Genomic DNA, 20,989 nt, shown 5'->3' with positions numbered 1-20,989 from the left:
AATGATATTTAAGTGTTCGTAAATATGTAAGTATGATGTATAAGATAGAGGAAAGGATAGAATTAAGTCAGTCTGGGAAGTTTTCTGGCAACAGAAACCAGCTGTATCAGACTCGGGAAAGACACCAAAAATACCCCAAATCTCCTTACCACACCTTAGTCTCTGTCTGCATAATGATGAAATCTTTATCTGTTAGGCAGGAGAATTAAAGATAATTAATTAAGATTGACAGGAGTCTCACATACACAGGCATTTGAATGTGGCCAGACCTTTTGTGTTTTCTAATTCAAGTCTATGTATTGATAAGTAGTGGAAAAAATAGACATGCTGGCAAGGGTGAGAGTGGGTTCTGGGAAACCAGCACAAAACCCAAGAATTTATCCCAGATTCTGTTAAAATGATGGATTTTCCACTATGTACAGGGAAAATTAATGTGCTTGGAGCTGACTCAGAAATTAAGGATGACAGGCTGCTGTTGACCAGCCAAAGTCTGAATAGTGAACTGCCTGTGTAATTATCAGCATTAAATCTCCATTTCATGGCAATGGAAAACCTCATCCTATAGATGATATTCACACGTAGTGAAGGCTTCAAATGACAAATAACAGTTAGAAGCACATGGAGATGGGGTTACTGGTGGTTTGCAGCAAGAGGGCAAGGCCTGTGTTGAAGCTTTGTGTATTTGTTAGCATTGGAGGATTTGCCAGGTTGGATATACCTACATATCTTTATCTTTCAAAACTGCTTGATGGTACAGAATATAACCAGAAAAGTGGTTTAGCCCAAAACTAATGAGAGGTAGATTCACCTCAAATATGTCACAAATCTCATTGGTATTGGAAATGGTTGAACTTTGCAAAAAGATGTCTCATTCTACTCAAGTTCTTTCTAATGAAACAGCAATTTGAATAAAACATATGGATAAAAATGTGCATTTCCCTTAGCTTTCAGTGTAAAGCTATTAATTATTTATCGTTTTTTACAGTATTGCATTTCCATTTTTAGTTTCATATGACAACTTATGCTCATTGCTTAATGCACTTACTATCATAGGCAGCTTTTACGTTTATTTGCTGTAAATCTCCATTTAAAGCAAATGTGAAGTTTATTATCATCATCTTCATCAGTCAATATATTTGAGTAAAATACAGAAAAATCCTCTTGAAATTTCTATGTGTGCAAGTTAAGTCCAAGTACATAGTGACTGAAAACTTCAGCTTTCTCAATAATTTAAGTGATTGGAAATTTGTGATCTTCAGATTTTAGATGAAATATAATTTGATGTTCTGTTTGCACTTTGGTGAACCACTCTATCATTGATAGTAGTAAATTAGTGAAGTGTTAACAGAGGACAATAACAAAATGTATTTTGTTAGTCTTTGAGAAATGCATCTTCACTGGTGAAAAAATAGATATTGGGCAAGATTTTAGTTTTATTTTTCATTTCTTTGATGAAATTGAGGCATATTAAACTCTTTAAAGCAGATAAGGAGTTTGGCAATAGAGAAAGATATGCCTTTAGGACTGTTTTTGGAAACAGCTAGGAAGAAGAATAGTCTGATTATAAAACCAAATGTAGTCTAAAGTAAATGTCTAAATACTGGATTAGAAATTGAGCTGACAGTGTGTCCATTGTGTACAGGATAACCAGTGTGATCCTGGAGGGCATCAGGGTGGCCAGAAGGTCGAGAGAAGTGATCCTGCCCCTTTACTTGGCCCTGGTGAGGCCACATCTGGGGTGCTGTGTCCAGTTTGTGGCTCCCTGGGACTAAAAAGACAAGGAGCTACCAGAGAGGATCCAGCAGTGGCCAACAAAAGGTAAAGGAACGGGAACATCTCTTATGAGGAGGGTCTGTGGGATCTGGGCCTGATTAGTCTGGAGAAGAGAAGCCTGAGAGGGATCTCATCAATGTACATAAACATCTCAAAGGCAGGGGCCAAGTTGTTGGTGCCAGAATCTTCAGTGTTTTCCATGATGAGGAGCAATGACCTTAAAATAAAATGCAAATAGTCCCAAATCAACAATAGGAAGAACTTCTTTGCATTGAGGGTGGTAGAGCATTGGAATAGCTGCCCAGGGACACCATGGATTCTCCCTCTCTGGAAATTTTCAAACCCACCTGGACATGTTCCTTTATAAACTGCCCTGGGTGACCCTGCTTTGGCAGAGGAGTTGGACTGGTTGATCTCCAGAGGTCCCTTCCAAATCAAACTGCTTTGCAATTCTGTGAAATTGTATTTGAGGAAGTTCCTCTCAACATAAACTTGGTTAGTGAAGACATGATCTCGCGTTCAATGCCATGAAAAAAGAAATGAGGCAGAAGGGAGAAATTGCGCAGGGCAAAGGTGGGATTTTATGTCAGCCATTAGGTTTTAGCTGTACCAACCCAAATGGAACACAAACTGCTGTCATTATTGTGGTGTTTGCTAATCATTATGTGCCTTTTATAGCAAATGCCACAAAAGACCACAGAACATTTGCTGTCATACGGGCTACATTCAAACAGAACTAGAAAAGATTTCTCACTGGATTGGAAAATAAATATATGAGATCTAGTCAATTTGGAGCAATATCAATGCCTAAAAAATTGACTTCCCCCTCCTCCGTGTCCCCCATCCTTCTCTCCCCCTTTTAAAAAAACTCTTTTTTACAAAAACCTGTTTTTCATCAACATTCTGGAGAAAAGTTCCCAGATGAATCTGTTGACCAGTATGTTCACACAATGGCATCTGTCTGTCTGGAAGTAACAGTCTGATACATATTCCATAATGAGGATGATGTCGTCCCTGGGAACATACAAAAAGGAGTACTAGAAAGTGTTTTGTACTTGACTGTTTTTTCTCTCTTTTGTCCAATTTGCATCTCAGCTTCCCTGATTATTTTTATTTTTTTTTTCCTGAAGGCTAAACATGGGTAATGCTTCAATAACGAACAAATGCAGTAAAATGCAGTTTGTGGGAATGCTGCTCAAAGTGACAAGACTATTTTACCTAGCTTTATGGGAAGCTTTTCATGGTTCCTTTTTTGAATATATGCTATTTGCTCCCAGCTGGAAACACTGTCAACTTCACATCTCCTGAGGTCTTTAGATCCTGGGAAATGAAGCTGAAACAGAGTATTGTTAGTTGCTTCTATAATGTGGAAGGTTGGTAAATGTGAGGCAAATTATATGATATTGGTATACAAGTCACTTTTCTCATATACAGTAAATTGCAGCACGAGGGTGCATAAAAGCAATTAAGTGATTTGTGAACCAGGCTCTGGATATATTCAAAAATTACTAAGGTGAATTACTTCTTGGATTGTAAGATAATTATAGCACCAGTCTTCTACTCATCAACAATGTAGTCCTCATACAGGCACAATTCCAATGGAGTGCTGTATTTTTGTATGTGGCCCACACTCTAATTAGCACATTCTAATTTCAAGCTTAAAAGAAAACCACAAGAAACATATGGCTTATAGCATTTTGTTATTAACAGCTAAGCTGTGTGTCTCACTGTGAGACAAAAAGCCAATCTTTCTTTTCTTTGATTCAGCCTTGCTCCCTGCTTTTTTATTTCTATCAGATAATTAAATAACCCAAACAAGATGAAATTAGTTACTTAATTTCTTTAGGAATTAGAGGTAATTTAGGTTTAAGGAACTATTTTTTTTTGGAGTGTTTGAGTGTTTTGTTTATAACAGCTTAGTTCAGCCTGTTTGTTCACTCATTTCTTTTCATCGGCAAGATTTAAACCCAATCAACGACGCCCTGAATTCTGGCTATATTTTAATGAGAGGAAATGCTTGTTTTATTTTGCAGTTAAATGCTCCATACTTTCCAAATCTCTCTCCATTCCACCCTATTTTTAAGCAGCACGTTAATAGCTTTAGACTGCTAAGCTGAGGATGTTGCTAATAGCAGAATCACAGAGCATGCTAATTACTTGCAGAGAGGGCACAAAGGTTGGTGAGAGACAGATTCTGATAAGGTGGGGCAATTGCAGCATTCATGACCTCCTTTTCTTGTTCCTCTCTAACTTTTCTTCCCCTCTGAAGTGCTCACAAGTCTGTGCCCGATGAAGGGTAAGACGTCTTCATTTGAAGGGATCTTTCTTGGAGGATTTTTGTGGTGCAAAGCAGATGGCAGTGCTCCTACTGTCTCCTCAGAAGTGAATACATTAAGGGTAGTGCCCCACTGGCTCTTTGATGAGACAGGTCTGAAATCATCAAAGCCTGGCCCTCTTCCCTCCATCAAAAAGTACAAGCAAGGGCCTACAGAGACCACTGTCTATGGGAGATGATAGCAGTAATTAGCCTTTATGATAGATAAATCTTCATCGTCTGATGATCAAAGACAGCTAAAATTACCAAATTACATGTGGCAGTTTTGTAATATGAATAAAATGAGGCAACTTTATAATCTCTGTGATCATCTTACATGGAGTGCTAACTCTGTTTTAAGTGCATTTTATATTAGGTTAGTTCTTTCAAACACAGGAGCTTGTTTTATGTTAGAGGTATTTATTTATTTAACAATTTATTTGTGATGCAATAAAACAATTTGATGAAAGGTAGGAAAGAGTGAATCAGTATAAACTGAATGGCGAAATTTTATTTTTGCTTGTTTCCCCTTATTTCTTTTCTTCCCTTTTTTTTAATGTGCCATTTTTTCCATCTTTTCCACTCTTGTATCCCCATTACAGGCTTATTAGGAATAGCATTTTCTAGATTTCAGAGATGGGAGATGGGACCCACAGGTGTCCTACAAGATCAGTCCTATCTGAAAAACAGGAGCAGGTCACCCAGCATGACTGGCTTGAGAGAAAACTCTGATTTTTGTAGGAGAAGACAGAGATTTCATTCATGTGCTAATAGAAAAATCTCTTCAGTGAAGCAAAGCGCTGAGAGTCTGAGGATCTGTGTTGCAATTTAGGAATTTTGTGAGGGTTTCATGTCCCTAAAAAGTGAAGATCCTTATTAGTGTGATCTGTGTAGATAATATTTTTCTTTTCCAAACTAAAATCCCCATCTTATAAGTAGACACTTTGATGTCATCACCGGTGACACTGGTGAGATGACAGCTTGGGATTTAAGCACCTAAATTATTTCCTGTTTGGAATCCAAATTTATGTTTAAATGCCTATATGAACTTTCTAAAAAAAGCAACAAAATAATAATTATAAATAAAGTAGCAGCACTCTTTGAGAGCTATCATGCAGTCCTGAAAATGACCTGAAAACTTCAGGGTCAAATACACCACTTTGCTTGCTGCTTTCAGATGATAATAGCTATGCATTATTATTATGTAAAAAATATGGATGTACAGTATGTTCTGAAAGGGAATAGGTTGTTGCCAAGGTTACAGAGTAGAACACATCCCCAATGTATAGGTAATTTAAAAAAAAAAGAGAATGCTAAAATAGTTGGAGAAAAGAGGTAGAAGAATGGTGGAGTACTAGAAGGTATTTAACAATATATTTCAATTTTATTATCCAACAAGAGAATTTACTTCAGTCAACAATAGACTAATTTGAAGCTCAAAATTACTATTATTATTTCATGATCACTGGTTAGTTTGTTTCAGATCATTCTCAGTTTTATCTACTAGAATCCAAAGTTTTGTTACTTACCTGTGTAAGATATGTTTGTGACTAAATAATTTGAAGAAAAGGATAATTTTTGCAGCATAAGTCAATATTAGACTGAGATAGCTTTGTATGAGTGTAAAACAAATATTTTTGCAGTAAAATTTGAGGGCTGGCCTAATCTTTTCATAGTCTTATTTTGAGCCAAAAGTCCTAAAAATGTTTCTGTCTCTTGGCTGCATCCAGCAGTTAGTTTGCTGAAAAAAAGGAATATTAAATGGAAGCATCATGGAAGAGGTGAAGGACAGGATTAGGGTGAGCTTATGATTTGGTGGTACTAGCAGAATTCCTTGTCTTTCTGGCAAAGAACTAAAGGTTTGCATTTTTGGAAGCACTTGGGGTCCTGCTTTGTCAAGCCTGGCTTTGCAATGTGGATGCACAGTGCAGCAGTTATTGAACTGTCTAGGTGTAATGTTTTCCTCATCATTGGGACAATAATGGACAGAGAAATACATTAAAATTTAAAAAAAAAAGGCATGACTTGGCAGAAGTTCATTGCCCAAATGAGTGTGAAGGCTTTAATTCAACTTAGTCCTTCATTCCTGGTGAATGAAGTCCTTCATTTCCTAGGAAAAAAAGTTATTGAAAGTTATAGATATGTTTGCATGCTGAGACATGTTCCACAGCAGTGATAACAGGTATCCACATTTTTATGGGGATGGGATATAAATATTTTTAATGTTGTGCATAAACCAGGAAATGCAGATATTCAAGTGTGGGATTTTCAAGGTTCCCCGGACAAAGGGAGGAAAATGAAGAATCTAACTCCACGTTCTTAGAAGGCTAATTTATTATTTTATGATATTATAATAAAGATTGTTATACTAAAACTATACTAAAGAATAGAGAAAAGATACAGACAGAAGGCTAAAACATGATAATGAAAACTCGTGACTCTCTACAAAACCTTGACACAGTTGGACAACGATTGGTCGTTAAGTAAAAACAATTCACATGTTGGATAAACAATCTCTAACCGCACTCCAAAGCAGAAAAACACCAGAGAAGCAATGAAATAATATTGCTTTCCTTTTTCTCTGAGGCTTCTCAGCTTCCCAGGGAGAGAATCCTGGGCATGGGGATTTTTCAGAAAATGTGACAGTGACACTCGAGCTATTTGTTTGTGGAGTGCTGATGATCCAGTTAATGGAATTATGAATGACCTGAAATATTCAGAAGGCACGTCACTAAGCTGAGTTAGCTGGGCTGCACAGCTAAACAGCTGGAATGTTTCTTTGTGGCTGTTTTAATAAAGGGTTTGAAAGGAGCAGCTGTATAGAGCATGCTATACATTTTTCATCCATGACCCAGTAATACATTTAATATGAGCTTATTGGTCCAGAAGTGAGCCTTGCTAACTGCTCCATTGCTATACTGTCTGCCTGGGGAAAAAAAAAAATATTTATGAAACAATTTTTTGCAACCAGTCCCTTAGTGCTAAGATTTTATCCATCCTAAGCATAGTCTTTGATGATGGTTTTAGCCAATATGAAAATACACATGAAATGTGTGGGATTTGGTGGTTTTCTAGCTTGTCTTGGGTTTAGTTGTCTTGGGTTTTTTTTTCTTGGTATTTATTTTGTTAGGGTTTTTTTTGTTTATTTTGTTGGGGTTTTTTTGGGGGTTTTTTTGGGTGTTTTGGGGTTTTTTGTGTTGTTTTTTTGTGGGTTTTTTTTTTGGGTTCTTTTTTGTTTTCGTTTTTCCTTAATATGGATGATGAAAACAACTTCCCATGGAAGCACAGTAGATATCCAGATATCTGGATAGGTAGGAATTAGAGAAAATGATCTGAGATAAAAAAGTTTCTAATAAATTGAGTCTTAACCCAGTTTATGGATATTCCAGTCAATGTGTTAATGAGTCAAGAACCGCAAATACTTTTAGATAAACAGAGAAAAGTATTGCATCAATTTTGCCTATAGAAACAAGTAAAATTTACATCTGCAGCTATGTTTTGTAAGCAAGCACACATATCAGTCAATGCCGGGTGGCAGGCATGACTTTGGAATCCTGCTACTCTGCTTGTTTTCTTGAATATCAGGTTCCTTGCTCTTTAATAAAGCTAATTAATTTTTACTATCTGATACTAAAATGAACAGATAAAAATTGTGCTAGAGAGGTTTCTCTGTAGCAGGAAAGCCAGCACTGCAGAGCTCTGGTGCTGAATGCAGCTCTCACTCACACACAAGCTGCCTAATCCATGGCACTATTTCGAGATAGGGCCAGAGCACATTCAGTGGCTCCTAATCCACAAGATGTGTAGAGGCAGCAGAAAATGTAATGCGTTCTTCTCTGAAGGGCTAAAAGAAAAATGAACCCTTCTGCCTCTCAGTCCTGACCCAGACATGGTACCAAGCCTGTGCTTAAAATGCAGCTTTATGTGAGACATGTTTTAGTGATGATGTTGGACACATCTTCCTCAGAGCACATTTGGGTTTGTATTTTAACCTGGCAGAGTTCCAGATGTTTCATGTTCTGGCAATTCACAAAGCAGATCCTTGTGCAAACTGTGATTTTCAAGGAGACATCCTCTGCTGTTCCTTAACCTTCTTCCTTTTGGAGTCTGGGGATGAGTAAAGATTCAGGATGAGATTCATTCCTTCGCAGTGCAGTTCAGACATGTCCACGGAGAGAGGAAATTGTGATCTTGCCTTCAATAAGCCTTTTTCATAATTCAGTTTGCAAACTAGCTCTTAGTAAATCTCAAACAAACAAAACAAATAACATCTTGTGGAGAACTGCAGTAAGAAAGCTGAAACAGCACAGTGAAAAATCTAATGATTATTCCTGTCCTATATTATGTTAACCTTAATTCTCCTTTATAAATAAGTAGAGAAAATTGAATATGGTCTATGAGCAAGAGGAGCCCCGACATTTTGGTCAGTAACTGGCTTTTTTTTTTTCCTGTGGAAAAAGAACTCTCTAGCCTGAAAAGGTGTTGATGTTAAGACTGAATTGTTTAATAGGAATCTACATGTGTTCTGAACTGCTAAACAGTTTGTGATGTTAACCTGTGATGTGCCCTTCCTCAGCTTATGTGGAAAGCTGTTTTACTTTCTCTCTTTTCCTTCCCTTTTCTTCCCACCTGAATTTTTTGCTATTAGAAGTATTTTTTTTAACTTTAAATCGTTATTTCTCCCCCTAAAAATTCTTAAAGTACAACAAGATTTAAATAAGTGAAAAAATTCTACTTGACATCAGTGAAAAAAAAAAACAACAAACCTAAGATTCTGAGCATGCAGGCCTATTGGTCACAGCTCCAGAAAGCAGTTCTTTGCAGACCTTATTCCTTCTTTTCTTCCTGTTTCTCTGTGATCAACATTTCATGCACACATCCTCTGAGGCCTTTAAAACCAGTGGTTAACTCGCGTAGTTAACATCTGTCTTGAGACAGGGGAAAAAATAAAAGAAGGGGGAAAAAACAAGTTAAATAATCCCGGCGGACTGTGCTTTTCAGTGGAACCAGGAGAGGCAGAGCCAGTCAAGGAAGTGCAATCTCCATGGGACCCTGGGATCAGCTAATGATAAAAGGCACTCTGCAGTGGAATCTGTCCTACGTAGATCTGCACTGAAGTGCTCAGCAGGCGACAAAGCCAGCCCTGATCTTCACACATCACTTCTTACTCCATGTCCTGTGCAATTTGGTTGCATGTTTTGTGCGCATCTGGTAAATAAAACTGCATAGGTAAACAATTTTTCTTTTCAGTTGTATTAAAAAGGAGTCACATTAATGAGACAAATTTAAAATTAGCTCTTTGGAGCAATTTTATTTTCAGTGGATACATTTCCAGATATGCGTCCTTTCTCTTTTTGTTTTATTAGAGATAGAAATTTTCCCAAGATCTTTCCAGCCGCTAGCCTTAACCTTAGATAGCAAAGTGGGATTTCTGACTGCTAAATGAAAAAAAAAAAAAAAAAAAAAGAAAAATAAAGAAATAGTCTTCTTTCTTTTCTCCTTATAACATAGCAACAGGAACATGTTTTATAAGGGCTCACACCCCATTTTACCAGTGCCTTCTGATTAATTTGAGTCCATCCCTAGTTACTGCCACAGTCCTCTCCAGAGGTACCACATCCTGACCTCCTTCATGTTGCCTTTTGAATTCTTAGTTTCCAGCAGGTGAAGAGGGGCAAGGAAATGAAGACCCATCTTCTAATGAAGCTCCTTTGTGTCCTGCATTTGCTGCACATTGCAAACTGACATCATCATGCAATTATTACCTTCCAGCTTTCGTCCTATATAAGATTCTATTGGGTGACACAATCTTTAAGAGATTAAAGTGCTTATTTCTCTCCTTTATTTTCTATCTTTTTTTTGGTCTTTTGAAATATTCAAATTATTATTTTGATTGTCTTTCTGACCCATAATATCTTTAAATATTTGCATATTCTTTTGCCTCCAGATGAGTTAAGCAACTGTGTAAAGTTACTTGTTACAAAGCTGAAATAAGGACAAAGAAGCTTATGATTTTCTTGGTTAGTGTGTTTTTTCTTTCATGATGTATTACAAATTTAAGAACTTTTGACCTGAAAGTACCAGTTTCCTTGCCTATCTTGGTCTGCTCAAGTTAGATGTGGAATTGAGGAGTGCATTTTCTGCTGATTTGCTACATCTCAGAATATAATTGGCACCGAATCTTAGGTTATTTCGAATAGCTGGTGAATGTGTCAGGATTGGTAAATTTTCCTTAGCCCCTGTGTAAAATGTTCCTAGGACTTCCTCTAGGTACTGAATTAATTTTTCTTTTTTAGACACTTAATGAAAAGAGGAAACTCTTCTCAGTATGAAGTTTGAATACTTTTCTTTGCATATCAGGAACTGAAGAGAATCATGATTACTGACTAAAAAATATATAAATCTGATGTTATTTCATATTCTTATCCAACAGAGAATTTATGCACATACTTCAATTCCAGGTTGAACAGGACTCTGGAGTTCTCTGTGACCTTTTGGGCCCATTTCCTGTTCTCTTTCGTTTGGTAGCAGGATGGTGTGCTGTGCTAGTTTTTATATTACAAGATTTCCACCACAGTCAGCTTTGGTTTTTTTTTTTCCACAAATAAAAAAAGATCATCCTATTATTATAATAATATATATAATTATAATTATATTTTATTATAATTATTATATTTTATTATTATAATATCATAATGATAATTATATATTGTAATTATTTAATAATATAATACAGATGTGTGAAGAAATTTTATAGATTTCTAATTAAGAGTGGGTTTTGATGAAATCATAGCCTCAAATACATGGAGGGGAAACCAAACCAGTGCTCTCTTGCCTCTCCTTAATCAGTAGTAGACTGGTTTAGGCATAAACAGAGAAAGCTCCGCCAAACCCAACCAGTCTAGGATAATGAATGGAAAAACATTCATCTGAAAATCAGAAAAAAATACCATGTGATTCAAGGTATAGTTAAACAGTCTTTGCATCTGTTTAAGAATTCAATTCATATTGCTTAAGTTGGAGTTAGTAATCTGACATGGAAACATTACTGTTATAAATGGTTTGTTCTTTTTTGTAAGATGGTTTTTTTTTGGTGTTTTTTTTAATGATGGTTTCCTTTAAAGGAAATATAGTACACAAAGCAAAAGGTATACTTAGTGTTCCCTGTCATTTACATAATGTAAACATCTTTATGTAACAATATTGAGAAAACTAAAATTGTGAACCATTGGGACAGAAAGAAATGCTGGTAGAGGGCAGGCAAGTTACTGCAGAAATGTACTGCACTGAGCCACTGAAATAGTCATATTATTCCTAAATCCTCAGTGTAAGGTGAAAGCATTTACATGCCTTAAGGAAAACAATGATTGCTCTGGCTGTGAGAGAAACCTCTCTGCTTTGCTGCCTCGTTTTGACTACTGCCTTTTTCCTTCCTCCTTTTCATTTCCTCTCTTTTTTCTCTTTCAGTATTGTTTCCCACTGGCAATATGTGAAATTACTGCATTGCAACATGTGTGAAATGTACATGTCACACGCACAACAGGGCTGGCAAATAAAACGCCACTAACCTGTCGGACACCTCCTGGCTCTGTGTCCAAGTGTCCCCACCAGCCTTTCTTAAACAAAACTCAGGGGTACTCCTGGGAATAGATTCTGATGAGCACTGAACTGCTCCCCTATGATAAAAACTAAAACTGCTCCAGGTTTGTGCCCCTTCCTTCCACATAGTCCTCTGGTGCCAGCCCAGAGGTGCTGGCCCTCAATCATGTTCACATAACTTCATTTTTTAAAAGAACTCTTGTCACTGTCGTATTTTCTGGAAAAATCCCTTGGCCAGGATTTCTTCTCCTGGGAGCTGAGAAACCTCAGAGAAAAATGAAAACAATATTATTTCATTTGCTTCTCCTGTGTTTTGCTGCTTTGGAATGAGGTTTGGTGATTGTTTATCCAACTGGTCATTGTTTGATTGGTTTCATGTGAATTGTTTTTACGTAATGACCGATAGAGGGTCATGAGTTTTTCATTAGTATCTCGTTAGCCTTCTGTAAGTATCCTTTCAATATTCTTTAACATAGTTTTAGTGTAGTATACTTTATGTAATATAATATGATAAAATAATAAATTAGCCTTCTAAGAACACAGAGTCAGATTCATCTTTCCTCACCACGATGGGGGACCCCAAAAAGACCGCACAATTTCTTAATGGCTCAAGCAGGGCTCATCCTGATTCCTGCATGAATGGAAACCAAACTGCTGCTTTTATTGGCCCTGCCTTTATTGGCACATCGCCCATGTGGAAGCAAGACCAAATGCTGTATGGTGTAGATGTGGCCAATATGCCCTAAAAGATAAAATGTGTGTTCTTTCTGAATATCAGGTAGACTTGCTGTGGATTGCTCATCCTTGGATTACAGATCTATCCCTGAAGCCCTTTCATTTGTAAAGATAAAGAATCCAATATATTCTAAAAGTATGCAATCAATCCTCTAGTAAGATGCCCTTTGTTTTACTAGCTTCATAATCCATTTCTGAGGAAAGCTTATTGAAAACTTTCTTTTGAATGAAAAAAATGGTTTTTGTGTTCTGAAAATGTGTATTTATCAAAATTTATGTAGCTAAAACTAATGGGACTGCCAGGTGTAAATTGTGTTTGGGGTTGCCAAGTGAAAATCTAAGCATTGTCTCAGGTGGTAAACTTTGGGAAGCACTCCATTTGGTTGATATAACAACATGATGCATTATGAATTATGTTAGGTGAAATTGTGGGAGAGGAGGACACCAGCACAAAGTTTCCATGCTCCATCAGCACTGGAGTTGGAAGTTGGTCTTTCACAACACCTAAAACAGTGGTGCCCCCAAGCAGAAAATAGAGAAATGGTAAAATAGCTGTAAAAATAGCCAGGAGGGGTGAGTACAGTTAGAGTTTAAAATCTGTCATTGGAGCATCAGCCACAAAAGTGAAGAAGCAAAAAAAAAATCCAAACCAAACAAAACCTAAACCCTTTGTGCTTCGATCCTTTGGTAATCCTTGAAGCCCAGGTGAAGTAGAGCTAAGCACTTGTTTCTTCTTTCTACTGCCTCTGGGAGATCTGTTGTAATAAAATCTAAGTATACAATGTCCATTCTGAGATCAGTTTGGCTGATGAGTGTATGGGAGGCAAAAGGGAATGCAGTGCCTATTAAGATGCTTATGAAAAATTGATAAAGCCTTTCAAACTTTAATAACATGCTATTTGATTCTGTCAGCAGATAACATTATGCCCAAAGTATTGTATAGCCATGTTTAAGGGCTTGGAAGTCATCAGTCTAAGAAGGATTCCAGGAGATGCAGTGCAGGATAGCACATATTGACAACCTGCCAGTTTTGAGGGCATGAGGAGGACACAAGCACCATAGTTTTACTTGATTTTGTAGAAAGGGGATGGATCGTGTTATGAGGAGTGAGGAAACAGGGCTGACATCAACTGGACCAAAAGAGAAAATTTCTGTACAGACATTCTGTGCAGGCAAGATCTAGTAAGGGAAGCATTAGTAAATGTATTTGGATCCTTACTGTGATTGTCTACAGAATATCTTTATGCCACAAGTTTGTAAATATCCATTAAAAAAAGTAATAGCCAAACAAGCAAGTGAAAAACCCTGCAAAAAAGCATAAATGACTGCAGGATTCTTGGAGCTATGTCGTTTCTACTCTGGCTGTTTAGGGTCAGACCACAGAAAGAACGATCTTGTCCGTGACATTCATGAGGATCGCTTGATCTGATATGCTTGGGGGAAAAAAAGGTCATGGGTTCATTTTGCGTCCTTTTGCCTGTTTTTCTTGGATTTTTCCTTAATGCATGCAAAAGGAATCAATCCCTTTTGCACTCTGCCATTCCAGCAATGCTCGTGGACAAACCCCTGGCTCCATGGTGAGGTATTTCTGTGTGATGTTGCTGTGAATCTGGTGCGGTGTGTGCGCAGTCAGCACAACAGTGTTGCTCTTGTCCCACCCTGCACTGATCCCAGAGCAGTGGCAGAACAGTGGGAAAGCTGACCTCTCACTCTGCTACACACACCTCCCAACGACACAGCAAGCAGGCATTACACCTTCTCTTATTTATTCTTATTCAGTGTTTTGACCTCAATCCTGGTTGCTGTGCTTAATATGATTTATTTATTCATAAGGTGCTAAACTAACAATATTGAGTTCAGTGTGGGCTGCCCATGAGACACTGAAAAGAAATGCTGACATGTTATTGCTAAGGGCAATGGGCAGATTACTCTGCCTCACATTCACATGCTGCATTTATTCACCTATAAGCATTTTTATAGTGACTGTAATTGTAACACCTGGGCAATATATGTGCGCCATAAAAATGCTGAGAACTGTCCATTAGGACAATTAATTTTCTGTCCAGCTTCTGGTTTAATTGAGACATTGTGCCTTTGGCTGTGTTATTGTTTTTAATTTAAGGCATGCAGTAGGGCAAAGCTAACTCTCCCAGCTGTGAAAATATGTGTATGATGCAGGAAAGGGGCAGAGTGTGCTACAGAAGCAGTGCCAGCACAGTTTTAAAAATCATATTGTTTTCTTTGTTGTGATGACACTGGGAAAATCTTTTTTTCATGACTGGTAATTAGGATATAAATTTGAGCTTAAAGGGGCCTGAAACTAATCAAGGTTGAATTTGACTAATAGTTCTGGTCAGAACAAATGCGGGGAGAAATTTAAAAAATGTCAAAACATATCATTTTGACCTTTCTGAAACGAAATGTTTCATTTTGGAAATGCCAAACCATTTCATTTTGACATTTGTAAAATGAAACTTTGACTTTTTGATTCAAAATGTCACTTTTTTTTTTCCTTTAAAACTGACCTACATTGCTCACATGGTAGAAAACTAACGTAAAATTAAGGTAAAATAAGTCCAGACTACTTTGAGCTGCATAAAAATTTAGTTTTTTTAAAGAAGAGGTAAAGGAATTGCAATTTTCTTGCAGTTTTGTTTACTTGTTTTGTCTGTCCATGTTGATATTATGGTTGTCATTATTATTATTGTGTTTTCATACTCAGATTTCGCTTTTTCCCTCTGTTTTACACTAACTTGGAAAAATTCTGTACTTGTTTTATTGTACTTTGGTTTGAGATTTTTCTTGGGAAGTATTGCTCTCTGCAGTTGTTTGAGGTTGTTTGTGTATTTATTTGTTTTTCCTTTATTTTTTGGAGATTTTTGATTGCATATTCAAAAACTAGCACAGGAATGATGCTCTAACTTTAGGCCAGTGCTGTTGCGAAATATTGTGTGTGGTCTAGTCAAGTTATACACACACCCACATGCACTTTGCAGCACAAGAAACCACTGAAAAGTGTCTTTGAGCCGCTGGATCTTGAATTCTCCAATGTGCTGGTTAAGTTTGAAACAGATTCTTGGGAATTTCCCAATCAATTAAAAGACCAAAACAGCCACGCTTTGGAGCAGAATGTTTAGTGCTTCTGTCGGTACCAGGCGTTTGCCAACAGCCGTCTTCAGTGCAGTCTAGGAAATGGCTCTTTTCAACAACCAGACTTCATTTTATGATTTTAAAGCAGACACAAATATAGAAATGCTTGATGGACTGCCAGGCAGTGAATGAACTTAGAGCAGAACTGGTTCCTAAACTGGGATTGCGCAGGCACATAGTGTAGCTCAGTAAATTCACTGGGAATGAAGAGCAGCACTGAGTCTGATACTGAGTCTTCTACTTTTTCCAGAACTCAATTTGACAAGAATATTTTTTCTGATATGTCCAGTTAGATGTGGTAGGGTACAAAGTTTAGGGTCAGTTAGATGGGGTAGGGTGCAAAGCTTAGGGTCAGTAAAACACCACCCTTCGAAGAAAGAGTTTACTGCATAAGCGGCAAGGACAGGCAGGAAAATGAGTGTACAGGTATGACCAAAGTTCTCTAAATAATTTAGTAATGGTGTATTTGGAAATCAAAATGTAAAGTTATTGCACAGCAATGAGCAAGACTTGGAAAAGCTTTTAGAGAATGGAAGCAAGTGGGTGATTTTTCTGTTTATGTGCTATTTGAGTACAAACCTGATGTAAGTATAGAAACAACACCAAAGACCACTTATTAAAATTGAAATAATAAAAAAAGTAAGGGATTCTTGTGGTTATTCTTGCAACTGAGGAGCCACATCACACTATAAATCTGATGTACTTCTTTCAGTGATTTATATCACAATCCAGATTACACACTTTATTAAGGTGCTATCCTTGTGAGAGTGGGAATTTAGCATTGGCACTTTTTTTCAGCTGACAGTAGACTATTAGATTGTTACTGTTTTTTTAAATCCCCTGATTATGAACAAAAACTGAATAAAGTAACTGAAGCTTAACCAATGGACTCATAATCTGAAAAGCAAATCAAACTAAGCCTGTTAGACCAGACAAAATATTTTGTGAGATGACTTGTGAAAGGACACTGGAACTTTTTGAAAGTCATAGGCTCTTTGATGTTCTAAGTGTCTAGAACAAGGCAAGAATCCCTGTGCTAAGCACTTACCTCCTAAACAGTGACAAATGGAGTTTGTCAGTGCTGTACTGTGGTTTTCTGGATGGTGAGGTAAACTCCAGGAATACTTGCTCCAACTCCTCTTCCACTGGAGAAAGCAGTGAGAGGAAAAATGTAAGAAAACTGTTTCTGCATTGCTTTGAAAATTGCAGGAAAACCCCCAAAAATGTATTTGTTCTGACCTACAGTAACACAATTCCTGTATTCTGCTAAGAACATCTCACAGGCTTTCAGTTTTATATGTGGCAGGAATGCTATTGAAGCTAAGTTTCTTCACTAGAGCTTTTGATTTATGGAAGATCAAAAGTACCTCAAGGAGTTTTCAGCTAAATGAATTTGACTTGGACATAGCTAATTTTAAAGCAGCAATACAAAGCCTGATGCAACTGAATGAGGAAAAAAAAAAGCTTTGTTCCTTGGAGAGCGGAATTAATGAAGTTTAATTTTCTATCCATTATGTCTCCTAGCAGGAGTCTTTAGGTCTAATCTTTTCACATACTTTAGGTATTTACAGTGTTGCTATCCTATACACATACTGAAGTGTCTCATAATGGTTGAGTTGATGCTGCATCCTTTTTCAAAGTGATGAAACTGATTCAGTGTTTGCCCATTTCCCAAGAACATTGTAAATACTTAATGGTTTTAATAGTCCTAATTTGCTTTCAAATGTGGCTGCGGTTTTTAAACAGTTATTCAGAATTTAATAAAGAAGAGTAATAATGGGATGCAGGATAACAATATTGGGTGTTACGAATTTTTTTACATTTTGGAACATATAGACAGGCCAAGACCAGTGGTTAAACAGGACTGGGTGCCAGGTCCTACTCTTGGCCACAACAATCCTATGCAGTGCTGTAGCCTGGGAAAAGTGTCTGGAAAGTGATTACTGGTCAACATTAGCTGAACATGAGCCAGCAGTGCCTAGCTGGGGCCAAGGACATCCTGATATGTATCAGCAATGATGTGGCCAGAGGACCAGGGCAGTGAGCATCCCCCTGGACTGGGCACTGGCGAGGGCGCGGCTCCAATCCTGCATCCAGGTTTGGGCTCCAATCCTGCATCCAGGTTTGGGCTCCTGGGTTCTGGAGGACATTGGAGGAGCTGGAGCAGGTCTGGAGAAGGGCAGTGCACATGGGGAAGGGTCTGGAGCACGTGGCAGTGCACATAGTGAAGGGTGTTTAGCCTGGAGAAAAGGACGCTCAGGGTTGACCTCATCGCTCTCAGCACCTCCCTCAAAAGAGGGTGTAGTGTAAATGGTGAAAAAACAACTAGAAAATTATGACTGTGACTTAGATACCTATAATACATAACATTCAAAAAGCAGGAAGGTAGAGATCAGCTTCTTTTCCTCTGTCAGTTTGCCTAGAATGTAATAAAAATAATATATATTTAACCGGTTTCACTAATTAGACTAGAAAGTATTGAGTTTTGTAGGTTATTAAGTTCTTTTAAGTATGTGGCTATAAATATTTTCAAATTTTTAAGGTTTGTAGTAACTTCATAGTAAAATTCACAGTTGGTTTTTTTTTTTTGTTTATTAATTGTCTAGGTCAATCTTGCTCAGCAATATAGAGTTAAAACTACAAAGAGCAATAACTTGCTTAGAAACTGTCACAGAGAACATAAAAAAAAAAATTAGGAAATTTAATATAGAAGTTAGGTAGGACAGAGACAGAGGGAATAAGAGGATCACCAGTCAATTAATGTTAAAAGTGACAAATAACCAGTACATGATGAATGGCATAATAATGATACAGCTAGCCAAACTGAGCTTTCTAAGATAAATACTATGACAGTACTGAAAAATTCAGCCTTTTCATATTTAACAATAGTTACATTTGTTGCAATGCTCAATTAATTGCTTTTATATTCCTATTTTCCAAGTATTGAAACAGTATTTATAGACCACAAACCTTCTCATATGTTTTACAATTAAAAGTGAGCAGCAGAACCTCTTTACAATTATTGGCATATGTTTCTTCTCAACATCCCCTGAGACTACACTTGGGAAAGTAGTTAACACATTTATCTGTTTTGCTTATAGGTTTGACTGAAATAGATGAGAAGCTCACCCTCTTCTCTGAGTTGCTGAAGGTTTTCCTTATGGCTGACTTATGTGTGTGAGTATATTTGGAAGTATTAAATATTTTTTAATAGATTGTAGGTTTTACTGACTTTTTATGTATTTATACATTTGTTTGTGTGTCGATGTGTCTTTCTAGCCCAGAACATGTATAGTCTGGTCATGTGTAGGTTCCAGCTTGTTTCAGCACTGATCCTGTGAAGTTTACCAGAAACTTTGAATGATACTCAAGACTGCCTGAGAGCAAATGAAAAATGAAAGAAATCCTGTCTTTCACATAAATATTTTAACACAGGTGCTTATTCTGAAAGCACCAAGGTCCAAAGGTGATTTTTCCCTCTGAGGGACATCACCCAAGCCTGTCTCAGTATGGGCCATCCAGATATTAATGAAAGAGAAATCTCTAGTCTATGCTAAGACCTACTGGATAAAACCACACCACCCACACTAACATTTAAGATGCTCTGGGATAACTTCTTGCCTTCCACTTCTGAATGATGATTTTCTCCAGTCCTCTGTACACAAGTCCCAAGGAAACCTGTTTGGAATAAAATGGGTTTCTAAATATAATATTAATATATATATATAATATAAATATATGTAATACATCCATGCCCAAACAACTGACCTGCATTTATTAGATGTGCATTAGAGTAAAAAATTTCCAGCTATCACTGATAGTTTGCTGTTGGTAATTTCCCAATTCTTTTAAGACCCAGATTGCAGGCAGGTTTAGGGAGCTGCTGAAATAGTTCTGTATGACTACTGAGGAGCCACTAATATCATGTTTTCACATGTATGGATTGTTTTGTATTTGATAGCTACTGTGGAATGTGGAACAAGAAACCATTATATGTGCATTATTCAAATTTGCAGGATATTCTAATTCATTTTTATTTTCACCAATTTTTTGGGTTTTATACCCTGCCAACCTGAGTTTCGAAAATGTAAATATCTGTGTGTGGATCAGTAGCATAATAGTCCAAGCTCAATCCTGAGATACTACAATCTTTTCTTTCAATTGAATGAGTTACCTTGGAGTTGCACATCTTCTACTCTGTACTGTGTAAGCAGACCCATCTTGTTCTCTATTATATGAAATAGCTTTTTCTTTGTTTCATTTAGGAGTAAATTTTCTCAAGTATTCTTGTCCGTGAATCCATGCTGCCAGCACAATTCCCACAAACTGACACTTGTTGCCTTTAAAGGTACAATATCTTTTACGTGCCCTAAAGTTCTATCACTTCAGTAGAGGTACACAAGAACTAATGATTTGCAGGTCTGAGTTTTTTAAAATTTGTTTTCATAACACTGGTCAAAATTAACTTTCACTTTTAGTTTCAATAAGTTTGGTGACAACGAATTTGTCTTTTCAAGCTGTTTGGGTATTAGTTAATTTGTCGGTTAGTTGATTGTATAGATTCTCTTGCTGACAGATGATGCTGTGAATACTCAGTAGTTCAGCAAATCAGGTACTCAGAAATAAATAGAAATTGGTTGAGCGAGTTACTTGTGTCACATCACAGTTTCCTGTGAGTTTCTCACTATGGGCTGAAATAAACATGTATTTAGATGTATTCTCTTAAACAGAGGGATGGCAAGGCAGGTCAGGATTATTCCTGCTTTAGCTTCCTATTCCTTCCTCTCTTTTCCTCTTCCATGTCCTGCGCAGATCCTCATCTTGCTGTTGGTAGGTGGTAAGCAGAGACTGATCCCAAGGACACTGGAGTATCTCTTGAAATTAGAGACAGGGAGTAAGAATATGCTGTGGAGAGATAAAATGAAGTTTTAATTTTAGGAGACAGGCTGTATTTCTGACAGATGGACCATCCTTCTCCACCACATAGCCTCCAGTCCCATCCTGCCAGTGAGGAACACGTCAGCCTGAAAAGATTAAAGTTCAGCAAAATTATAGGCCACCAAAATCAGGGCTTTATAATGGGAACTGTCATCCCACTTGAATAATAGTCCCATTCATAATACTTATACTGGATCTTAATCTCACTTAAAGTGAAATTACTCCGGGGACTTAAAATAGGAGTATTTGTAATTTAAACGTCTTCTGAGACTCTTTACACCTTGGATACAGGGTACAAAGATGAGCTAGGTGTGCTTTCTGCAAACGTGTCTGCATGTGTGTAGAACTATCTACCTTTACATCAATATGTATTTTCTTTCTTTTTTAATAAATACATATCATCATATCAATAATTATGAAACTGAGGAAGTGAGGAGTGTAATGATGTTTTTCATCTTTAATTATTCCTAACACATTTTT

The sequence above is a fragment of the Melospiza melodia genome, chromosome 2, assembly GCF_035770615.1.
Source record: "Melospiza melodia melodia isolate bMelMel2 chromosome 2, bMelMel2.pri, whole genome shotgun sequence".
Lineage (NCBI taxonomy): Eukaryota > Metazoa > Chordata > Aves > Passeriformes > Passerellidae > Melospiza > Melospiza melodia.
This window is presented reverse-complemented; position numbering follows the sequence as displayed.